Consider the following 23,715-nt stretch of genomic DNA (forward strand, 5'->3'; position numbering starts at 1 on the left):
AGAAAGCTTCAGAGAATATGCTATTAAATGGCGCGAGCAGACATCGAGGGTAAAACCTCCCATGGACGAGATAGAAATGGTCACTACTTTTCTCCAGGCTCAAGAATCAGACTATTTCCAGAATATGATGTCAGCCATGGGAAAGCCTTTCGCGGAAGCAATCAAGATTGGGGAGATGGTAGAGAACGGTTTGAAAACGGGTAGAATCTTAAGTCAGACAGCGATAAGGGCAACCTCCCAAGCCGTCCAAAGCGGGTCCGGAGGAATGGCAAGAGGAAAGAAAAAGGAAGAAACGTCAATGGCAGCATCAGAAGCAAAGGAATATCGTAATCCCAGACCCCGTTTTCCAGAAAGAACCCCACAACATTACTACCCCCACCAAAATGTGACATATGCTCCTCAACCCTACATGGTCATGAATACCCAGCCCTATGTCCATCCGCCACAACGAGCCAATCAAGGCCAAGCTCCACCTCCTAGAAATCAGCCTCCCTACCAGAACCACTATAATCTATAGCCCCCTCAAAATAACTTCCGCCCTCAGGAACCACCTAGAAGACGGACTTTCACACCCATCGGTGAACCATATTCTACCTTGTTCCCAAAGCTAGTCCAGATGGGTTTCCTGCAGCCAGTCCCTCAGACAAGGAACAATCCGGCATCACCTACTTACAAAGCCAGTGTTAGGTGCGCCGATCATTCAGGAGCAGAAGGGCACGATGCAAATGACTGCTGGGCTTTGAGAAGGGTAGTCGAGAACTTAATAGAGCAGGGGAAGATAGTACTAAGGGACGAGGAGGTCCCAAATGTGACTAACAATCCGTTGCCCGCTCACAATAACGGGCCGCTGATTGGAATGATTTGCGAGGACAAAGAATTTGATCCTACTTTAAAAGCTATAATTGCCATCATTGATGCAGGGAAAAGGACTAAAACCACCCCGAAGCTAGAGAAAGAGGAAAAGAAGGACAGTACTATCAAGGCTGAGCACAAAGAGAAGGTCGAGGAAAAGACAGTGACGATGATGCCTGTGAGGAATGACGTTCTTTACGTTCCACGAGGTCGAGCAAAGAAGCCGCAGAGATTCGAAGTCAACAAGGCAAAACCAATGTACGTACCAAAAGGGGGCTATATGGTCCGGGAAACGATTCAACCACCTCGGCTGAATGAGCCAGTGGTTATCGGACGCGTGCCACAGAAGCCGATGATAGACCCGTATACAGTACCGTGGAACTATCAAAGAACGTTGGTTATGTACAAAGGCAGAGAAGTCACGGGAGAACTTCCGGAGAATACTTTCATTGGAAGGTATTCGAACACTCAAGAGTTAAACAACGCCACAGGGAAACGCTTCCCACCCAAGGAGCCTATAAGCGTTGAGGAAGCGGAAGCTTTCTTCCAAAAGATGAAAATGCCAGACTATGAAGTGGTGGATCAGCTACGCAAGTGCCCCGAGCAAGTGTCCATGCTATCTCTACTGATGAGGTCGGCCGAACACCAAAAGATCTTGCTCAAGACCCTGAACGAAGTGTACATACCAGTTGAAACCTCAGTCGAACAACTGGAACGAATGACAGAGAGGTTCTTCGCCGTTAACCAGGTTTCTTTCAGCAAGAACGACTTACCTCCAGAGGGAATAGCTCACAACAAAGCCTTACATCTGACAGTTAAATGCGAAGACTACTACGTCAAGCGGGTAATGTTGGATGGAGGTTCAGGTGTTGACATTTGTCCGCTCTCCATACTGCAGAGAATGGAAATTGGGACCGGAAGAATCCGCCCCAATAATGTCTGCGTAAGGGCTTTTGATGGCGTCAAGAGGGACACCCTCGGGGAAATAGACTTGGTGTTAACTATAGGACCAGTGGAGTTTGAAATAACTTTCCAGGTGCTTGACATGGATACGTCTTACAATTTTCTCCTCGGCAGACCTTGGATTCATGCGGCAGGGGCTGTGCCTTCCACTATTCACCAAATGGTGAAGTTTGAGTATGAAAATCGGGAAATTGTGGTCCACGGAGAAGACGAACAGTCTATTTATCGGGACCTATCCATCCCATATCTTGAACCAAGGGTAGGGAGCGAGCACACGGTTTATCAGGCTTTCGAAGTTGTGCTAGCGGAGCAGTATGAAGAAGGAAGACCTTGCCCCCAACCTTTCTTGTCCAACGCCTCAATCATGGTGGCTAAAGAAATGATCCGACGTGGATTCATGCCAGGGAAAGGGCTCGGACGAACATTGCAAGGAATAACGGAACCCATCACCTTGCCTTCCACCAAGAAACTTTTTGGGATAGGTTTTCAACCCACTCCAAAAGATGAAGAGTGGGCAAAGAAGAGGAAAAATAAGGGTTGGAAACTGCCTCGGCCATTGCCAGATTTATACGAAACTTTCGTCGGACCGAAATACATCAAAGAAGAAGACAATGAGGTTTTCACGGCCGAAGAGATCGAGGAGATATGTGGGGCAATGAGAGAAATGCTCTACGAAGCTCACATGGTTCAACCAGGAGAAGGCACAAGCACCGCTGAGATGCTATATGTGGGGCCAAACGCCAAGCTCCGAAACTGGGAGGCCACGCCGTTCCCAACTAGACAGGAGTCCGGGTAGACCTGTCCTGCCACCTTTCCTGCATCACGAGTTATCCCCAGGATGTAACTCGGATGTTTTTCCTTCAGTTTCTTGTTTTGAATTCCTGAAATATAAACCTTGTTATCTTCCAAATTCCAAGGAATAAAAAATTAGTATTTTCTCATTTTTTTTCCTTTATTCTGATTTTTGTTATTTTTCCTTTATCTTTTCTTTCAGTTATAATAATGCGGCTTTAAATAATATGACATGCTTACAGACTTCACGCCCAGATCACAACGAGCTATTTAATTGTGAAATAATGAACCAAGAAACGGAATATGACGAAGAAGAGGCTTTTAGGGAAATAAACCGAGAATTGGAACACTTTGAGAATAAACCTAAGCCGAATCTGAATGATACTGAACCGGTTAATTTGGGAACTCCAGAAGAAATCTGAGAGACCAAAATAAGCATTCACACGGACGAGAAGACGCGAAACGCGATAATTCAACTCCTTTTTGAATTTAAAGATGTGTTTGCTTGGTCATACGATGACATGCCAAGATTAGGTGTTGATTTAGTGGTGCATAAATTGTCAATTTACCCTGATTGTCCTCCAGTTCAACAAAAGCAGAGAAAGTTCAAAACTGATGTCAGTGACAAGATTAAAGAAGAAATCACCAATCAGTTGAAAACGGGAGTAATTCGAGTAGTCCAGTACACCACGTGGTTGGCGAATGTAGTTCCAGTGCCGAAAAAAGATGGGAAGACTCGGGTATGTGTGGATTATCGAGATTTGAACAGGGCGAGTCCCAAAGACAATTTCCCATTGCCCAACATCCACATCCTTGTTGATAATTGCGCCAAACATGAGATCCAGTCTTTCGTAGATTGTTACGCTGGTATCCTCAGGTGTTGATGGATGAAGAAGACTGCCTTCACTACACCCTGGGCACTTACTGTTATCGGGTTATGCCATTCGGTCTGAAGAATGCTGGGGCAACTTACATGAGGGCCATGACTGCCATTTTTCATGACATGATGCATCAAGAGATAGAGGTGTATGTGGACGATGTGATAGTCAAGTCTAGGACTCGGGACAATCATATCCAAGACTTGAGGAAATTTTTGAGAGACTAAGGAAGTACGACTTGAAGCTGAACCCGGCCAAATGCGCCTTCGGAGTCCCATCAGGAAAGCTTTTGGGTTTCATAGTAAGCATGAGAGGTATAGAGTTAGATCCAACAATGATAAAATCTATCAGAGATCTGCCTCCCCCAAGAACGAAGAAAGACGTGATGAGTCTATTGGGCAGGTTAAACTATATCAGTCGATTCATTGCCCAGCTGACTAGTACGTGTGAGCCCATATTTAAGCTATTGAGGAAGGGCGCAGCGATCAAATGGACGGCTGAGTGTCAAGAAGCTTTTGACAAGATCAAAGAATATCTTTCAAATCCCCCAGTTTTGGTCCCGCCAGAGCTAGAGAGACCCATGTTCTTGTATCTGACAGTCTTGGAAAATTCTTTCGGTTGCGTCCTCGGGCAACATGACATAACCGGAAAGAAGGAGTAGGCGATCTATTACTTGAGCAAGAAATTCACCGGCTACGAGGCCAAATACACTTTGCTGGAAAGAACGTGTTGTACTTTGACATGGGTTGCTCAAAAATTGAGACATTATCTCCAAGCTCACACTACTTACCTCATAAGCAGGTTGGATCCTTTGAAATACATATTTCAGAAACCAATGCCTACTGGAAGACTAGCCAAGTGGCAAATCTTGCTTACTGAATTTGACATAGTCTATGTCACCCGCACGGCAATGAAAGCCCAGGCATTAGCGGATCATTTGGCCGAAAACCTGGTTGATGAGGAGTACCAACCATTGAGTACTTATTTTCTGGATGAAGAAATAAACACCATAGAAGTAGTCTCGGAAAACGCTCATGTTTGGAAAATATTCTTTGATGGGGCCGTAAATGCCAAAGGTGTAGGAATTGGGGCAATTTTAATCTCACCCTCTGGTCAGCACTATCCTGCTACAGCTAGACTGTGCTTCTTTTGCACAAACAATACGGCTGAATATGAAGCCTGCATCATGGGCATGCATATGGCGATCGATCAGGATGTTGAAGATTTATTGATTATGGGGGATTCTGACCTAATTATCCGGCAAGCCCAAGGTGAATGGGAAACTCGGGATGTCAAGCTTATTCCTTACCGACAGCACGTGGAGGACCTCGGCAAGCGTTTCAAGTCAATAGAGTTCAGGTACATCCCGCGGTATCACAATGAACTAGCGGATGCACTTGCTACCTTGGCTTCAATGCTACCCTACCCAGGCAACGCCCACGTCGATCCCTTGGAAATACAAATCAGGGAAAGACACGGTTACTATAACGTAATCGAGGCAGGATCGTGTACACAGCCATGGTACCATGATATCAAGAGGTTCTTGAAGACACAAGAATACCCCGAACATGCTACTGGAGATAAAAAGAGGACTATCAGGCGGCATGCAGGAGGTTTCTTTTTGAGCGGCGAGGTTTTGTATAAAAGGACCCCGGACCTCAATTTGTTAAGATGTGTTGATACCGAAGAGGCGGGAAGAATCATGCATGAAGTACATGTAGGAGTGTGCGGGCCCCACATGAACGGGTATGTTTTGGCAAAGAAAATCCTTAGAGCAGGTTATTACTGGATGACCATGGAAAAGGACTCTTTTAGCTTCGTTCGAAAGTGTCATCAGTGCCAGGTGCATGGTGACTTGATTCATGCACCTCCCGCGGAATTGCATCCCATGTCTGCACCTTGGCCATTTGTTGCCTGGGGCATGGACGTTATTGGTCCGATCGAGCCGAAGGCCTCAAATGGACACAGATTTATATTGGTTGCTATCGACTACTTCACGAAATGGGTAGAGGCTGTCACTCTCAAGTCGGTCACTAAAAAGGCTGTAGTGGATTTTGTGCATTCAAATCTTATTTGTCGTTTTGGTATTCCTGCAACTATCATCACAGATAACGCGACAAACCTGAATAGTCATTTGATGGGGGACGTATGCGAACAGTTCAAAATAACGCATAGGAACTCCACTCCTTATCGGCCCAAGGCCAATGGCGCTGTGGATGCAGCAAACAAGAACATCAAGAAGATATTAAGGAAGACGATCCAGAGTTCCCGACAATGGCATGAACAGTTACCCTTTGCATTGCTGGGATATCACACTACAGTACGCACATCAGTAGGGGCAACCCCTTATTTGTTGGTTTATGGGACCGAGGTTGTGATACCAGCAGAGGTAGAAATTCCTTCGCTCCGAACCATTGTCGAAGCAGAAATTGAAGATAGCGAGTGGGTTAAGACTCGATTGGAGCAGTTGACTTTGATTGACGAGAAACGAATGACTGCGGTTTGTCACGGGCAGTTGTACCAACGAAGAATGGCCCGTGCTTACAACAAGAAAGTTCGACCCAGGAATTTCGAAGTGGGTCAACTGGTACTGAGGCGCATTCTGCCACATCACCAGGAAGCGAAAGGAAAATTTGCTCCTAATTGGAAAGGCCCATACATCATCAGGAAGATATTGCCGAGAGGAGCATTGTATCTGGGTGATATTGAAGGAAATGATCCTGAAACAGCAGTGAATGCGGATGCAGTCAAAAGGTACTATGTCTGAGTTTTACTTCAGTGGTCCTGACATATTTGAGATGATGAAGGTTTTATTTCCACTACCCCAAACACTATCAACTCTCTCTACAAGCCCTTTGAGCCGGTTACATTTCTTTGGCTACCTATCGGAAAAAAAAACGACAAATCCCCACAAGGTCTCCCTTTGTAAAAATCCCCACAGGGCCTCCTTTTGTAAAAATCCCCACAGGGCCTCCCTTTGTAAAAATACCCCAAAGAGTCTGCCCCAGCTAATACCCAACGAGTCTGCCTTGTACAAATCCCCACAGAGTCTCCCCAATAAAAATCACCACAGAGAAGAACCAAAGCCTTACACGGGCAAATCATCACAAATCCGGGAATGCGAGTCTGAGCAGTTTAAAAGGATTTCGCCTGTGAATCCAATCAATGGCAGAGTTTCTCAAGAAGAATTAGGCCGAGACCAAATAATTGGAACGATCAAGGCCATCGAACCAACCACCATTTCCAAACTAACAATTGTTCTTTGTTTGGAAAATTGAAATAGGTGTGATCCAAAGCAACCGTGCAAGAAGCAGGTGTCGCCCAAAAAGAAAAAGAAATACGTGAGTGCAAGAAACAGCTTGGCAATAAAGAATCTACTCAAAAGGGAAGTTTCCCCAAAATTCTCTCTTACATTTTACTAAAAGAAGAAAACTCAAAAAAGAGGGTCAGTTAGAATCCCCAGCATTTTCCATTTAGCCAGCATTAGGGCTCCAACCCCTGAACTGAGCATTTTTTCTGTTAGCCAGCATTAGGGCTCCAACCCCTGAACTGTGCATTTTTTCTGTTAGCTAGCATTAGGGCTCCAACCCCTGAACTGAGCATTTTTCTGTTAGCCAGCATTAGGGCTCCAATCCCTGAACTGAGCCTTTTGTTTTAGCCAGCATTAGGGCTCCAATCCCTGAGTTGAGCATTTTGTTTTAGCCAGCATTAGGGCTCCAATCCCTGAACTGAGCATTTTTTCTGTTAGCCAGCATTAGGGCTCCAACCCCTGAACTGATCATTTTTCTGTTAGCCAGCATTATGGCTCCAATCCCTGAACTGAGCGTTTTGTTTTAGCCAGCATTAGGGCTCCAATCCCTGAGTTGAGCATTTTGTTTTAGCCAGCATTAGGGCTCCAATCCCTGAACTGAGCACTTTTTCTGTTAGCCAGTATTAGGGCTCCAACCCCTGAACTGAGCATTTTTTCTATTAGCCAGCATTAGGGCTCCAACCCCTGAACTGAGCATTTGTTCTGTTAGCCAGCATTAGGGCTCCAACCCCTGAACTGAGCATTTTTCCTGTTAGTCAGCATTAGGGCTCCAACCTCTGAACTGAGCATTTTTCTGTTAACCAGCATTAGGGCTCCAATCCCTGAACTGAGCACTTTTTCACTTAGCCAGCATTAGGGCTCCAACCCCTGAACTGAGCATTTTTTCTGTTAGCCAGCATTAGGGCTCCAACCCCTGAAATGAGCATTTTTTCTATTAGTCAGCATTAGGGCTCCAACCCCTGAACTGAGCATTTTTCTGTTAGCCAGCATTAGGGCTCCAATCCCTGAACTGAGCGTTTTGTTTTAGCCAGCATTAGGGCTCCAATCCCTGAGTTGAGCATTTTGTTTTAGCCAGCATTAGGGCTCCAATCCCTGAACTAAGCATTTTTTCTGTTAGCCAGCATTAGGGCTCCAACCCCTGAACTGAGCATTTTTCTGTTAGCCAGCATTAGGGCTCCAATCCCTGAACTGAGCATTTTGTTTTAGCCAGCATTAGGGCTCCAATCCCTGAGTTGAGCATTTTGTTTTAGCCAGCATTAGGGCTCCAATCCCTGAACTGAGCATTTTTTCTGTTAGCCATCATTAGGGCTCCAACCCCTGAACTGAGCATTTTTCTGTTAGCCAGCATTAGGGCTCCAATCCCTGAACTGAGCGTTTTGTTTTAGCCAGCATTAGGGCTCCAATCCCTGAATTGAGCACTTTTTCACTTAGCCAGCATTAAGGCTTCAACCCCAGAACTGAGCATTTTTCTGTTAGCCAGCATTAGGGCTCCAACCCCTGAACTGAGCACTTTTTCACTTAGCCAGCATTAGGGCTCCAACCCCTGAACTGAGCATTTTTCTGTTAGCCAGCATTAGGGCTCCAACCCCTGAACTGAGCATTTTTTCTGTTAGCCAGCATTAGGGCTCCAACCCCTGAACTGAGCATTTTTCTGTTAGCCAGCATTAGGGCTCCAACCCCTGAACTGAGCATTTTTCTGTTAGACAACATTAGGGCTCCATCCCCTGAACTGAGCGTTTATTTTCTGTTAGCCGACATTAGGGCTCCAATCCCTGAGTTTAGCACTTTTCCATTTAGCCAGCATTTGGGCTCCAATCCCTGAACTAAGCTTTTTTTCCATTTGGCCAGCATTAGGGCTCCAACCCCTGAACTGAGCATTTTTTTTGTTTAGCCAGCATTAGGGCTCCAATCCCTGAACTGAGCGTTTATTTTATGTTAGCCGACATCAGGGCTCCAATCCCTGAGTTGAGCACTTTTCCATTCAGCCAGCATTAGGGCTCCAATCCGTGAACTGAGAGTTTTTCCATTTAGCCAGCATTAGGGTTCCAATCCCTGAACTGAGCGTTTTTACCTTTGGCGACATTAGGGCTCCAATCCCTGAGTTGCGTTTTGCAGACTAGAATTTTTTTTTTCAATCCCCGCATCAGTGCTGTAGATTATTATGGCAATTAACTCACGAAATTTTCCTAGTGAAACTGGGGCAGAAAAATTTTGTTCGTTTGTTTTGTTTGTCTCAGCAGGTCTGACCTCGAGGCGCATAGATCGAGATGACCTACGGGATGAGTCTCAATCTTGAATAAATAAAAGAAGAAAAGAACAAAAAGAGAAGATGTTCCCAAATACTGGAACAAACAAAGGGCGGATCGCTCCAAAATTTGATCAAAGTCCCGAGCTCCGCCAATCCCGTTTCACTCAATACTGCAGAAATAAACAAGCGCCTACAACTTGCGAGCATAAAGATTCGGATCGAAGTCTATAAGCAAAATCAGCTAAGACCTAAGATCAAGTTGCAAAAAAATTATAGATAGGAATCTTGTAACTAGAGGTTGACAGGCATAAGTAGCTAGTTCAGTTTCAATTTCCTTTGGTTGTAATAAGGAGGTCAGAAAAGCGGTAGTGGCAACAGCAACAATAGTAACAACAAGCATTGCAATCCCATGGTAGTCCCAGCTACCGAAATTTCCCGAACTACATTGACCTGATTCCTGTTTAGCCGAGGATATGTAGGAAACCTCTGAAGCAAAGGTTCGGTCAAATGCTTTCAAGAAATGTTTCACACGGAGTACCCGACGAGCAAAAATTGCTCATACCCGCTCACTTTATCTTTGCACGAAAACTCTTTGTGTTTTCGGGCAAAGAGGGGCAGCTGTGAGCACGTGATTTTTGCTTCACGGAAATTACTCCAAAAGAAATCGAAAATAAAACAAGTTACCTTCGGGTACAATTTTGAGAATTTGCATGACATTTTTGGTAATCATTTTTGTCCGTAAATGTTTACCTTTTTGTAGTTAATCGTGAAATATAAAATAAATATATTACATGCTTATTTAGGATTTAATTGTACATTTAGGAATTAATTAAATCATAGTTTGGTTTTTAAAGAAAAATCGCAAAAGTATGCTTTTCGTCTTATGTTTTGTTGCCATGGTGTGATTTTACCTATTTAAATATTTTAATATGTGTGTGATGATTGTGTTAAGTGTTAATTAATATGTGTTTAGTTTTACTTTAATTAGGTATTGTGTTTTAAATTAGAAAATAAAAGAAAAGAGTGCAAATTGGTCTAAAAATCGGATTGGGCCAGTTTCTTTAGGAAAATTCGAGGCCCAAAAGCACCAAAACCAGCCCAAGGCAGCCGGTCCAAGAGACCCATCTCCCAGGCCACCAAACGACGTAGTTTGATACCAAAACTACGTCGTTTCAAGAACAACCCATCTCAGCCGTTCAAACCAAGTTGATCTGACGGCCCTCGTCCCATCTTCCTTACCCGTTACCTGACCCGACCCATTTCACCCAAAGACCAACCCGGTCTCACTTAACCAAACGATGTCGTTTTCTTTAAGTGAGAGATCCAGGCCATTGATCTAGACTGATCTAACGGCTATGATCAAACGACCACCCCGGTATATAATCCCCCATCTCTCACCCCACACCCCCCATAACCAAACCCCCCTGCCCTTAGGTCGTCTCCCTCACCAGACCCAAACCCCACGAAACCTTAGCGCCGCCCCACTTTCCCCTCACCGTAAACCCGGCGGCAACAACGCCGGTGACCCCCAGACTAACACCCCTAGGGCACCTCGACCCCCTGAACACAGATCCACCAGCCGTGGGTCTCGAATCTTCCCTCACCGTCTCGAATCTTCATTTGAAGATTCGAGCCGGACCCCAACCTATGCCAAACCCCCCCCCCCAAATCCATACCAGGTGTCCCCCTGACCTCCCTCGTGACCAAACCAGGCTTGGTTTGGTCCGAATCTAACCAGAAAAACCTGAATCCCAAATCTGCCCTAAGAACCCTAAAAATACAAATTCGAGTTTTGTCCATTCAAACAAGGAGTTTGAGGTCTAATAGATTTTAATCGAAGTATTCTCAGTTTAGAACACTTCGATTAAAGTCCGTTCAACCCCAAAAGAGGTTCGAGTCAAAATCCGGGGCCTGGTCTTGATTTTCAATTCTTTAAGGTATTTTCTTCTTCTTTTCCTTGCCAATTCATGTTGTTTGTTTTGCTTAATGTTTGTTCATGTGTTTAAGTGTCATTTCGATTTGTTTTTATTCCTGTGTCGACTTCTCTGTCCACCTTGCCCAGATCTTTGTTTGGTCGAATTTGTTTATATGAGTTTATTATGTATAATTACAGTTTGTGTAATCGAGTCGAATAAGTTCCGTCAATCAGTTATGTTTTCCACAAATCCCTGTGCCTGTCAACATAAAATCATAATCTGTGTTTGTTCAAATTTGGTTAGCTGCTATTGATTTGTGCGTATTGTAATTCACACAGTCGATTCGATATGTGTCGTCAATCAGTTTCAGTTTGGAATGGTATTTATCTGACTCATATGTTTGATTTGCTTACTGAGGCTTCTGAGAATTGATTGCACTATGCTTAGCCTGTTTATTTGAATCAGAAATCACCTAAGGATTGGATAGCTGTTAGTGTTAGCAGGGATTACAGATTGTAGTTCAATTTAATGGCATGTATGCTCACTTTTGACCTTGGGCAGCATGTGTTTGGTTAGAAGTTAGGGAATTAGAATAGAATGGACAGCATATGCTGTCAGGGCATATTCCTACTGCCCATGCTTTGCTAATTGAATAATAGATTAGGCCACTTTAACAACCAGAAAAAGGGGGGGGGCTGTCAGGGGAATCTCATGGGAAGGGCTTTTTATTTTTAAACTGTTGAGTGGAAAAAACAGGAGGGGAACATGGGAGGGGGTTTAGTTGTTTTAACAGGCTGTTGAATGGGTTGATGCTAGGCTATAAATAGAGGAGGTTTCCATTAGTTAAAGGGGGCAGACAGTGGAGAGTTCAGAAAATATAGTTCTGAAAATCAAAAATAGTTCTGAAAAATCAGAAAGAAGAAAAACAGAAATAGACATAGAGAGATACACAGAATACACAGGGATACAGAGATACACAAGCTAAAAAGACTGAAAAACAGAAAAGAAGAAAGAGTGAGCGAGAGTTGAGTTGGAAGAAGTAGATAGAGTTCACATAGCATCGAAGAGAGGCTTTGAAAATAGTTGATAGCGAAAGCAACAAAACACTACTTCAGTGAGTTCTGGTTTAGTGTCAAGTACCAGTAGCTGACATTGGTCTGCCCGACTGATTTCAATTTGTTGGAACCTATTGGCTATCTATTGGTCCAGTTTTGGTTTAAATTCAAGTTCAGTTGAGTCTGTTTGGGTTGTTTAGTTGCTGTCGGGTTTCACAAATCACTTCGAGCCTCCTTTAAGTATATTTCTGGTGTATTTGGTGCTGTTGGAACTGCTGCCTTTGCTATTGCCTGTGTACTGCTGCTGCTTTGCTGACTTCTTTTCTCTTCAATTGTAAACGTTTCCAGGTACACACTTCTGAAACTATGGGTTGATGTAAGCTTGAATTGGAAGTTGAGTTGAAATAAACAAAGAAATGAAACGTTCACCTGCTTTCACAATATCTGTGTTTAAGATGTAGCAATAGGATAAAATGATTCAATTAGTTCGTATTTGTTTGGGCTCATTCTAATCGTATTTGTTTTGTATAAATTGGGGCGTACTCGAACCAATGTGGACTGTTAAGTAGTATGTTGTTATATTGATTAGATGTATACCATGTGTTTAGCAATTTAGTTTAACTTAGCTGACGATGATGGTATAACGCATAATCTAATAGGTGTCTGTATGTACCCTGTCGGACCCTTGGACTGTTTAAATTTGTTATGGCCCGGTTCAGTTTGATTTTAAGAAATATGTATCTCACATAAATTTTCATATTGTGTTAGTTAATACCAACTGATTAGCGATATACGTCAACTCTCTTGTTGGATTCCTTGCTTCAATACAGTCTCAATAACGTAGAGTAGTAATTAATACTGGCATTGGCCCGCCATTTAAACAAAGCGGCTATTAATAGAATCAGTAGGTTTACATTTTTGGGAGCACGAATCAATGTAACAAGTTAAGAGCATTAATCTAATAAGCATGAATTTAGCAAGAAGGTTTAGCGTTTAGATCTAATAGATTTTTCGGATAAGCATTAATAATTAAGGGTAATTTTAGTTTTAAATAGTCCCAGGTAATTATTGGTTTGTGGAGTTAGCCCAGTTCTAAGATAATTAATCTTATTCGAATGTATCATCTTGTCAACCTCGATCTTGCTTAAAATTTCAATCTTTGTAATATTCTTTTCCATTAACACTTGTATTGATCTAGCCATTAATATGTCACGTTTCTTTAGTATCCAATGAACTAAGATCTTTAATAAAAATGTAGTCATTTTAGGATATCCTTAAAATAAATGAATTGCGCCTCGCCAAACAAAACGCACAAACTGCGGGCCCTCATAAATGTATATATTCAAAATACTTAGAATTTGGGATGAGCCGTTTAAGCGAATTTCACGGCCTTCCTCAAAAATAATAACGTGTTAGTCTCTTTAGGCACGTTTTTAATAATATTACTTTCTTAAATTAGGGTGCGCATTTATGTGACCGAAATCCAAATCTCAACGAAGTCGGAATGTATTAACAACCACGGGTGCATTGATTGCGACGTGGTTTGAGATGCATTTTCACGACGTTGCAATTCTTTTAAAAAATAATAATAATAAAAGCGGTTTAAAGTTGATAAAAGCACATAAATTATAATATGTATTAAAATCAGATATTTAGCCATTACAACAATTTAAGCGACCGTGCTAGAACCACGGGATTCGGGTGTGCCTAACACCTTCCCTCGGGTCAACAGAATTCCTTACTTAGAATTTCTGGTTCGCAGACTTCATTTGGAAAGTCGAATATTTTCCTTGAATTGGGATTCAAGATAAACCGGTGACTTGGGACACCAAAAGTCAAACCTTTCCCAAGTGGCGACTCTGAATTAAATAAATAATCCCATTTCGAATATTGTCACTTAAATTGGAAAAACTCCATCGCGCATTCACCCTTCGGGGCGGGCGCGCAAAAAGGAGGTGTGACATTATCTAATTAGTAAAGTGAAGGTGAATCTTCTGTATGTTTTGATGTTCAGTTCCAAAGTGATTCATCATCCTAATTTTAATATATTTGATGATATCTCTAAATTGAAAAGCATGGATCTCTCTGTTCTATAAGGTGAATTTATTTACCCTTCTTCGTAAAGTAGTATATATGTTTATGTATATATCTGTAGAAATATCATTGAATAATTACTTTTTCAATTATTTGTGTTTTACTTAATTCAGATTTATTTAATAACAGGTTATGCTATGCTATCTGGACCTGTTTGTGAAAAAAAAAAAATTGTTTCCTGTTATTAGAGAAGTAAAAGAAACAAAAGAAAAGGGAAGAAAAAGATAAAATAAATGTTTATTTCCCATTAGTTGAGGATGAAATATGGAAGTTAAACTTGTTTATGATATTGATTAAGATGGTCTAAAACTAAGAGAGGCTATTGAATATTACCTTCAGAATAGTCATCGGCTCATAGTCTTCTTTGTGACTATTGGAAGCTAGGAATCAATTTGTCCATTTCTCTACTTGACTAGTAATTGTAATTGTATTAACAAAACTTTGAGCTTCTTGAGTATCTCCGCCATCTTCCTTCAGCAAGCTGGGCATGGTGTTTATACCTTCAACTTATGCTCAATGTTTAGTAAAAGGTTAAACACAAAGTGAAAGGAGTTATAAGTATCTAGTAATAATGAACCTGACATTTAGCGAATTTTGCATAATCTGCTTTGTTCTCTTACAGAAATATGCAGACATAAGTCAGTACTGAAGCCCAATTACATATACAAAACAGAAATAATAACTTCTACATCTGAAGATTTTATCAAATAATTATTGCAACGACTCAAGTATGACTAAGTAAGTAGACTTGCTTGTTTGTGTAGGCCTCCTTGGTAGAAATTACGTTCTCTTGATAGCGCGAACAAGTTCTTTTTCCTCAAATTTATTTATACTATTCTCAGAACAATCTGTATATTGCAACAGTTATTGGATAGATGGGGAACAGAAGAAAGAAGAGGTAGTAATCAGATTGTACTATATTCCCTCGTTAAGGAATACCAATACCTTCCACTATTGTATGGTTGGATTATACTACATTTGTTGGATTTGCTGGTCAAGGTATGATACCTTCACTTAAAAGTACCTTTAAATTTATTACTGATCATAAATAGAGTGCTTTGTGTGAATAAACAGAGTTTGACTTTGGATATATTGTTCTCAGAAATTCGCTCAGTTGCTGCTTCATTTCTTATGATTCTTGTACCTGCAACCGTTAAATGAATCAATGTGCTAAGTAGTTTTAATTACAACAGTTGTACAATCTTAGCATCATTATTAGATGTATTATTGATTATAGTAGTGTTATTCATTTCAATTATACATTACAGATGTATAGTCTCAAACTGTGTAATGTTGGCTAGTATTACATTCACCTAAGTATCTTCTGCAAATAGAATACAAGAGATGGCAAACTAGCTAAATTGTGGGCTTAAAAGTTGAGTATGGTGTTTTCTCAAAACAAAATCTGTTAAGAATCTATTTGATTTTGATTACGGAATTGGTTTGTACTAATACATGCATACACACACATATGTATGGTTCTTGTATATGCTTGTACTTAATGAGCTTGAACTTTTTTCCAAGTAGGATGTTAAATCTCTGTTAGATTTGAATTATTTTGACAGAAAATCTTTTGAACCTATTTCGCCAACTTATCATGATAGTATCTCTAATGAGAATCTATTTTATACTTTCTACAAGTGTGAAGACTTGAGTTTACAATCAAGATGAAAGTTTTGAAGGCTTCATACAAGTCTGCAAATTGGTTATCATTTTGTTAAGATAATTAGGCAAATATTTTATTTTTTGCTCAAGGATTATATGAACAGTACTGTAAAGTATGTATCATGGCTATACCTTGTTACTTGTGAGATGTTAATATATTTTGTAATTAATTATAAATTTAAATTATATATATGAAACCAAGGTATAACTACGAGTTCTGTTTTTTCTTTCTGCATTTAATTATCTATGTTGGAATAACATTTTTTTAAAAATGAAAAGAAAAGATCAGGTATTTATTTACGGACCAACATTCACATGTCCTAAAAATATTTTAAGGACCAGATCTTCCGTCTTAAATGTCTTTTTTAGGACCAATTGATGAATGTTTAGGGACGAGAAGCATGGTCTCTAAATCTCTTTTAAAGACCAGAAAATATCTGGTCGCTAAAATGTTTTAAGGAGCAGTATTAGGATCTCGTCGTTATTGACCTTTAGCGGCGGAGCCTTTAGCGACGGGTGGCGACCAGATTTTACTGGTCGTTATTTACTATCAAGGACCAGAATTAGATATTTAGGGACCAATTTTCCATGGCCATTTTTTGTAGTGGTTGATATTTGGCCCGTATTTTAGCTCCGGAGCCCAGTATAGGTCCGTTATGATATTTAAACCTTATATGTGAAATTTGGTAAAAAAAAAAACGGAAGTGATTTGATGTGATTCAGACCTTTGGTTGAGAAAATAGAAGTTTTGAAACTATCTTGAAAATTTCATGTGTTTTGGTATTGAATTTGTAGTTCGAAGTGTTATTTTGGCGATTTGATCGCATGAACAAGTTCGTATAATGTTTTAAGACTTGTATGCATATTTGGTTTGGAACCCCGAGGGCTCGGGTAAGTTTTCGATAGGCTACAGAGTGATTTTGGAACTTAGAGAATTGTTGGTGTAACTGGTATCTGTTGCAAGCCTCTAATCTCGCAATTGCGAGATCAGGCTTCGCAAATGCGAGCAAAGCAGGCATGGCAATTGCAAGGTCTTTATTGGAATTGCGAAGAAGGCTTGGGCCGGCAGAGTTCGCAAATACGAACATATCTCCGTAATTGCGAAGAGAGTCTGGGAAGGGGTGTGATCGCAAATGCGATCTTTTTGTCGCATTTGCGGAGATCCTTGATCGCAATTGCGATCATTACCTTCGCAATTGCGATGGCAGCAGAAGTATGAGGAACTTCGCATTTGCGAGCTTCGCAAGGTCGCAAATGCGACATCTGTAACTGTTCAAAACATAACTTAGACGGGATTTTTCATTCATTCTCCCATTTTTCAAAATCTAAACTTCAAGAGACGATTTTCCTAGGGCAAGTTCTTCCCCAAATCAAAGGTAAATGATTCTTAACTTATTTCTTTCAATCTGTTTCATCTTTTTACAAGATTTCATCCTAGAATCTAGAGTTTCCATGGTGGAATTGGGTGTTTTTGGGTAGAACTTAGGAATTTCAAAATTTGGGAATTTAGACCTCAAATTGAGGTCGAATTCCAAAATCAATTGTATATTCGGGCTCGGGGTGAATGGGTAATCGAATTTTGGTCCGAATTTCGAGTTCGGACCAAGCGGGCCCGAGGTCGATTTTTTATTTTTAGAAAAAATGTTGGGAAATCTATAATTATGCATTAGAATTGATTTCTTTAGCGTTAATTGATGTTATTAAGTTAATTATGAATAGATACGAGTGGATTGGAGGTGAAATCGAGAGGTAAAACGGTAATTGAGCTTTGAAATACCCGTTGGCTTGAGGTAAGTGTTTGGTCTAACCTTGACTCGAGGTATTACGGAGCCCCGACTTACTTGCTATGTGAAATTCCATGTGTGTGGCGTATAGGTGTGGTGACGAGTACCTATGCGCCACCAAATTATCATTTTAGCTTGTTCCCTTCCCCGTTTCCTAATATATTATTTCCTGTCTCAATTGCTACTTGCTCATAAATGTTTCCATGTCTAATTGCTTCATGTTAACTGTTGTTTTCTTTATTGAAGTATTAATTATTTCGTAGTTTTATTTTATTACCTTGTTGGTTTAAGTTAGTTTGATGGTGCTTCAGGGTACACCTTGGTTGGTCTCGTTGTGTAGTATTACTGTTGAAGTTTCATAATTGTATAGATCTCTCGTGGTCATGATTTGAGGTATAAATGTCGTGGAGGGTTTGAGCTAAACTGTGAAACATTTTTTGTCTTATTTTTTGATTGGTACTGATATGTGGGATCGGGTTGCACGCCGCAACAGAAGGAATAAGGGTGAATGTGATTGTCTGGTGGGATCGGGTTGCGCGCCGCAACAAAGAGTAATAAGGGTGGACAGGTGGGATCGGATTGCACGCCGCAACAGGAGGAATAATGGTGATATATTAAGGAGTAATAAGGGTGGACTGGTGGGATCGGGTTGCACACTGTAACAAGGAGCAATAAGGGTGAATGTTTATATTGATACTGATTATATGGTAGGATCGGGATGCGCGCTGCATCACTTTGTTGTTTATTTACTTATCTTCTGCTGTCATTTTACCCTGTGGTATCGAAATTCTCTCTTAAGGATTGGTTATAGCTGAGTACTGGCAAGATATTTGGGTTCCGTATTTTCTTTGTTGTTAATTACTGTTCCAATTCGTGTTATACTTCCTTTTGCTTTACTATATACTATTGCAGGTTATATTGTATATGCCCCGCCGTAGCCTCGTCACTACTTTGTCGAGGTTAGGCTCGGCACTTACCAGTACATGGGGTTGGTTGTACTGATGCTATACTTTGCACATTCTGTGTAGATTTCGGAGCTGGTAGTGACTGATCGAGAGGTCGGTTGTTGATTCTACATTCAAGAGACCCAAGGTAGACCTGCAGGCGTCCGTAGGCCTTGGCGTCCCCTCCTATCTTTACTTCAGTTCTATTTTACTTTCTTCGGGACATATGTATTTTCTTCCAAATCATTACTTGCAGTATTCATAGAATGTTCGTGAGTTGTGACACCAGTTTCTAGGTGGCATCTATTTCGGCTTTCGTTAATAGTATATGAGTAATCAGTTAAATTATGTATTTCCGCTGATTTGGTTTTGTTAAATTTTAATTATAAAAGGATAAAGGAAAAAGGTGAAATATTTTGTAACGTTGGCTTGCCTAACGAGTGCAATGTTAGGCGCCATCACGATCCCAAAGGTAAAAAAAAAAATCGAGTTGTGACAAGAGGTTGGGCATTAAGGCAATATATGACCCAATTTACCACATGATTTGCATAGGAAGTTGTTTCGTTCATATACTATTTGTTGTCTGTAATCTCCGTTGAGAATAAATTGTGCCATCGGCTGATCCAATGGCAATTCAACGCATAGCCTAGCATAACGCCCTCTCAGGCCAGCCGATGTGCATGCATCAATTCTCATTAGTCTGCCTATTGAAATTTCCAATGCTTGTTAATATAATTCCATCATCGGAGACGAAGTCATATTGCTGTCAGTGTCTGTTTGGCTTCCGTTGCAACAATTTGGTTTTCATCTTTGGCATGAGAGAAAGTGACCAAACATAAACCATGGTAAGGCAGATGTCATGCTTTCGTGTTTCTGAAATTTTGCCATAAAGTTATCTGCTCCTAAATCAATTGGGGAAAAGTTTTCATCAACTTTCTACAGTTCTTGGACTTTCTTTTTCAATATTTGATGGAGAATGCATTTGCCTTGTAATTTGATAATCACCGAAAATATTCATGGTTTGTACTTGTGATTTAAATCCTCCTGAGTAAGCATGACCCTTTTTCCTTTTATAGTCAACTCAGTCTCCTGAGTAATTGCTACTGCCTTGTTAGGTACGCTATCTAGCATATTCCCCAACTAGTAGTTTGTCTTTGAACGTATGTAGAAGATTGCCATGAGGTTGAACTGTTGGGTAAGATTCAATATCTGGAGGTTTTGGGGGAATTGGGACATCTCCATCTCCGTGTCTGAAGTAGACATGGAGGAGATGAGTAGATTTGGAGGGGGTAATGCAATATAGTTTCTAGATAGAAGGTGGAGTTTCTCTCTCTAACTTCGGGTATGTCTTCATGCATCGAAGCAGGAATTGATTCTTCTTGATACTTAGCATAACGTATGAAAAGGTTCCTGCATCTAACTATTGGAAAACATTTTGAGTTTTTGTTCTACATCTTGACGGAAGTTGGATCGATATTTTCTCTTGTTGAAAGTTGCATATAAATATAATTGTCATGAAAGTATCCAAATACCATCAAACATCTCTATAATAGTCTCGTTTGTTTCGATACTTTTTTTTGCTGCTATAGTGAAATGGTGTTATGAGGACATATATTATAACATAATATAAAAATCGATTTCGAGAAAAAATTTGACTTTTATAATGAATGACTATTATATAGAGATGTTAAAGAGAGAGCTGACTGTAGCACCTTATAAAACTTTATATGGGAGATGTTATAGATTTTTAATTAGATGGTTTAAGGTTGATTAGGGCAGCCCAAATTTAGTAGACCATAAACTTATATTGACCATAAACACAAGAATCTGGAGAAAAATAAACATATATGGTGTTGTTTCATTCCTACAGATATATGATATTCTTGAACATATATAGGTGCAATTGCATACTCGTTTGCACCCATCTAAGCTCTAAAATGGTACATACAGAGAAAGCAATTCAAGCGAAAAAATTCCAATCTAATTCGGTCAAATAGAGAAATTAAAGCACTACAAGCAAAATTTCTTCAGTCTAATTCGGTTTACAAGTGCATAATTCTTTTAAGTTTAGGGAGCAAAATTTTAAAGTGAGTAAGAATATAATATATTGATCTTAAACCTCATCTTAATTAAGCCTGAAGAATTGAGTTTAGGATTAACCTTATGACTCATTTCCTTTATATAAACTCTTGAACTCGACTTCATAGGTTGAAACATATATATATTTGAGATCAATTAGGTGACTAACTATCGATTGATACGATGGATCATATCCTCAAATTTACTAAAGCTGGAAAGTGGCACTAAAGATTTAAACTTTTCAAAATACTCTCTCAGTAAAATGACAGCAATTGGTTCTTAGATATCATTGAGCCATATAATAATAATAATAATAATAATAATAATAATAATAATAATAATAATAATAATAATAATAATAATAATAATAATAATTTTGAACGAGCTTTTGGAAATGTTTTACTCATTAATTTTGACGACGGAGGAAATAACAATTGAGTATTGACCCATATATATCAAAGATAAAGAGAGAAGATTACCAAAGAAAAATTTCACCTTCAATGGCAATCTAAGGAGTTCTTCAATGGTCTCTATAAAACATATCATCTAAAACCAGGTAAAATTCCTATAATACTCTTATTTATAAAAAATATATACATAGCTGGACAATTTAATTTGCATAAGTCCAAGTTAAATACTCCAAAAGAATAAAACGACACAAACATATATAGCTAAAGGAGTTGTGTGCAGAGGTGAATCCAGGATTTAAACTCTATGGGTTCAATTTTTAAGGTTTTTAACAGTGAACCCATTATATTTTTAAAGTTATGGGTTCAAATCTATTATTTTTGCAATTTTAATGAATTGTTACGCATAAATTTCTACTCCGCGTCGAAAGTTATAGGTTCAATTGAACCCATAACTAACACACTACATCCGCCTATGGTTGTGTGACTAGTATGGGGCGCGTAAAACCAACTTTAGTCAACTCTCAATCAACGTCTCTAAGCTGGAGACCATGTTGCTGTGATCCTCCGCCTTTTAGAAGAAAATTTGATTTTAGATATTGGAATAAAAAGAAGGGGCACAACGTAAGAATATATAAGCTCCTGGAATAAATCATAAGGAGCACACAAATAAGTTATATACAGCCAATAAAATTTCAAGCAAATACCCCTATAACCATATTGATTTCTTCCCACATTTAAACACTATCATGATAGATCTACAGATGAGCTAATGTGATGGATTACAATAACTTCTCCATGTAGACACACACTTAATTATAATACAACCATAAGATGATCCAATGTGACAAAAAACGTCAAAATTTTATCTTATAGACAATATTAAATAAACCACTTATTAAATCATACCTTGGGCGGATCTCCTCAAACAAAGAGTACAAGGAACAAAAACGTCAACCAACTCCACACTTTGGGTTGATAAACTAGTTCGTCTATTTTAGCAAAATTTTTATCTCATAGCAACACTTTGATCATCCTTTGGGTTTGGGGTAATACAAACTTGAAACTCAAAACATCTTGAGGTATCAAATCAATAACATTTCACATGAAAACTTAAAAAAACATTGAGAAAGAATCATCACAAAAGCACAGCAGGAATTTATCAACTGATAAACTATCTTAACATAATTATCACACACACGCATACACACACATATATATAACTCAATCTTGGATTTAGTAATATTGAACTTTAACAGCTAAGCATAGTGGTATCAAGGATCTTTCTTAATTGCAGCTTTCCCTTTTGTGAGCCTTTACTTAAAAAATCAAAGTACTAAGTAGGCTCAACAAAAAAGATTAGACAAGTGAGGCTCATTCACCATTATTTCGAAAGATTTGTTTTTTTTTTTTCTTTTTGTTTGGCCAACTTGAAGTTACCAAAAATTCCTTTAAGCTCATCAAGCTTGTTGGCAACACCATTCTCATCCACAAAGAATGTATGTTAGTCCATATATAGTCCATTTCAATGATTTCGATTCTTTCTTTAAGAGTTTAGAACCCAAGAGATGCTTCATTGCACTTGCCATTAGACTCTTTTCAGTTTAAGTGTGAACAAGAAACATCAATGTCAAACACAAGAGAAGTTAATTAGTTCATTTAATTATTACAAATAAGAACCTTCATCTACTTACTCAAATGATAGCAGTTGTGGAGTTAGGAAGTTATACAAGATGATTAAAAAATATTAGGAATGTCACACTTGGCATTTGAACTCGCAATAACCTAAAGCAAATTTTTGGACCACTTTTGTCACATTACTAGAATTTTTCCTTTTGTCAAAAAGTGTACATATATCCAAAACAAGCTATTTGCACTGTGTAATTTTTCGACGAAAGGAATCCAATTGAATGTCGTCTCATCAAATAAGCTCCGCTTTTAATTAATGGTTGCACATAACTACAAATAACATTTTTATCGGCAAAATAGATCATAATGAAAGAAAGCACATTCATCAACATCACCACTTCACTCAAATAGACATCTAGAGCACCGTCCCCTTTAGAATGATGTACTTCTTCAAATAAGGATTATAATCTTAACTCGAAATTTTCCAATATTTCCCTCCTTAGAGTCGTAGTCATCTTGTCCTTTCTTCTTCCTATTCCCGGACAGGATGGTGCGATCTTGTCTGGTTCCTCCTGTAGAATTTTAGTGGGTTATTGTTGTTGTTGCTAGTGGATTTAACTATTGTTCTTGCTAAATATAATCTACTAGTAATATATATAAGGAGGAGAACATATGAAAATTGAGATAATTTTACTTTGTATCTTAAATAATTGACATAAGTTATATGAAGTTTCTTTTTGTTTCACAAATTGGTGAATCTAAAAGTATAAGATTTAAGTCAACTAATTTGTGAAAAAAAAAAAAGAATACTCGTACAACTCGAATGAATTGCACGCCGCACAAAATAAAGTTTTCCGTTGGATAAAAGAAAAAAATCAATAATTTCATACAACTATTAATGAGGAATGGATAGATCAGCAATTCTGAGAAAGACTTCATTTAAGAGATAAATTAAAGGTTTGCACTTCTCTTAGAAATACCAGTTATAGAGAGGTCCAACGACGACAATATGTAGCTTTTGTATTTAAAATCATATATTGTTGATTTTTCTTCAAAGATGATATTTCAATCATTAGAAGTATAAGACAATAGGGTGAGA

Source organism: Nicotiana sylvestris, chromosome 5 (assembly GCF_000393655.2).
Source record: "Nicotiana sylvestris chromosome 5, ASM39365v2, whole genome shotgun sequence".
NCBI lineage: Eukaryota > Viridiplantae > Streptophyta > Magnoliopsida > Solanales > Solanaceae > Nicotiana > Nicotiana sylvestris.